Genomic DNA, 2,500 nt, shown 5'->3' with positions numbered 1-2,500 from the left:
GTCATAAGAAGAATTGGATCCCGAAGATATTAGGAATATTTGTGTGTTTACTGTTTTTATTTTTCTTGATATTAATTAGCATGGTTATTTTTATTCATTTATTATTATTATTATTTTTTTTGAGATGTGTGTTGTTATAATCATTATCGATTATTATCATTATTATTGATGTTATTAATATTGCTATCATTGTTATTTTTGCGAGTTTTATTATATTCATTATCATTATCACCACTACGGTGTTATTGCAGTTACTATCTTTATTCTTAAACACCTGCATCTATTTTTTTTTTTTTTAATTTTTATTATTATCATCATTTTATAATTTTCTTTTTCTTTCTCTCTTCATACCTTAAGATAATGCTAATACTCCACCCGGCTCGGCATTTACAATTGTGCGTAAGAACAAAAATCCAGTGCCAGACTTGACCAAGAATCCAGTTTTAAGTTTGGCTCTCTTGTCTAGAAACACTTAGAATCTTCATGTACATACACGTTTGACTTTACCATTATTATTATTACGATGATGATGATGATTATTACTGATATATATATGTGTATATATATATATGCAGGATGTATAAACGGAAAAGGAAGAATATTTGTAAATTTTACTAGAAATGGTGTGCATTTTTTTTTTTTTTTTTTTCTAAACCTGTTCTGTTCTAAAGGTATTTCTTATGCATAAGTGTTTGCAGGAAATTGCACCAAATTTTTACAAGGTCTTAATACATTGCAGTTGTGTGATATTTTAAGATTTACATGATAATGTGAAAAGACAGTGGCAGTGTTAAATCTGTTGTTTTTTTCTTTTCTTTTCTTTTCTTTTCTTTTCTGATATGAAGAAAAGAAGAAGCATCAGTCCATTTCATCTCTCGAGGTGCAAGTACAGTATTTCTAGTGGTTAGGATTACAGAAAGAAAATTATTCGATAAAGTGAGAAAGACTTTCTCTACTTTTTCTTTTTTTGTCTCTTGCAAATTTTCATGTTGCGTGACGTGGAATGTAGTTGTCCGTGTGGATGGGTAAGAGTTATTCATGTCAGTTCCTCGATATGGGAAGTGGCATTCGATCGAGAGATTTAATTTTCTTCTTTCTTTTCCTGTGGTAGACCTTACCACAATAACTTGGCTGTGTGAATACAAGAGGAAGTAAGACCGGGCTGTTGAGTAGCTGCGAGTTGTCATCATCATGGTTAATGTGTGTGCTTGCCTCTCTTTCTTTTGAACTCTTTTTTTTCTTTCGTTCTTCTCTGCCTTCCTCTGTCGCTTGTTGTTTCTCTCTTTCTCCCTTTCTTTTGCTTGAGTCTTGTTATTCTTCTCTCTCTCTCTCTCTCTCTCTCTCTCTCTCTCTCTCTCTCTCTCTCTCTCTCTCTCTCTCTCTCTCTCTCTCTCTCTCTCTCTCTCTCTCTCTCTCTCTCTCTCCTCCCTCCCCTCCCTCCCTCCCTCCCTCCCTCCCTCCCTCCCTCCCTCCCTCCCATCTCATCCCCCTCCTCCCTCCCTTCCACCCTTCCTCCCTTCCTCCTCTCTCTTTTGATATAATTGTTTCTATAATGAAATGTCACGAGACTTCCTTTCTGCTCTTGTTCTTCTTCGTCTCCGCATTTTTTTTGTTTGTTTTTGTTTTTGTTTTCCCCCACCTTGGGCCACCTCCTCAGGTGAGAGGGATTACTAATGCATCTACAAGGCCAGACTGCAATGTACTTAACAAGCACAGTAATGATGACGTTCCCTTCTACTTTCAAGTCATCAGATGATGGTGTCACTTCTGCCTCTATGTCCCCCTCTTCCCCCTCTTTTTTTTTTCTTTTTTTTTTCTTTTGTAATACCTTTTTTTTTTCTTTAGATATTTTTAATTGTTCTAGAGTGCATTATTTACTTTTGTCTTTTTTGGACATTAGATAGCTGTCTATAAAGAATTTGAGATCTTATCGTTATATCCTATTTTATAAATGTATAAAGATTAGAGAGAGTGAGAGAGAGAGAGAGAGAGAGAGCTAGAAAGAAAGAAAGAAAGAAAGAAAGAAAGAGGGATTAAAAAAAAAAGGAAAAATAAAAAATCCTTTTAAAACCTTTCTTTCTTTATTATTTTGTTGTTAAAGTTTTATGAAAAAAGTGTATTGATGAGCTGATATATATATATTTTTTTCTTTTTTTTTTCTCTTTATTATTTAGGTTAGGTGTTTAACGAGGATAAGAAGTGTGATTGGGCCCAACTCTGTACCTGGTTTTTGCTGTTGGTTTTATGTTAAAATTTTTTACACCCAGAGTCTATGTTCAATTTCATGTACTGTATATGTATGTGTACAGCTACTCAAATTTGCTTTTAATACAGTGTCATTGCAGTATAACTTTTTTTTTTTTGTTGTCGTACGTATCCCAAGGAAGAAGGTAGAGAGAGGAGAACCGTATTTGTTGCAGGTTTATGGACGAGGTCAATTTTTCTAAAAAGAGTGTATTTCTCATTACACTGCATGGGAGGAGGCAATTCTTTCCACACA

This window comes from Penaeus japonicus, unplaced genomic scaffold, assembly GCF_977035675.1.
Source record: "Penaeus japonicus unplaced genomic scaffold, GWHDUDI00000001_assembly GWHDUDI00000010, whole genome shotgun sequence".
NCBI classification, from domain to species: domain Eukaryota; kingdom Metazoa; phylum Arthropoda; class Malacostraca; order Decapoda; family Penaeidae; genus Penaeus; species Penaeus japonicus.
The sequence above is the reverse complement of the archived record's forward strand: the minus strand, read 5'-3'. Positions refer to the sequence as shown.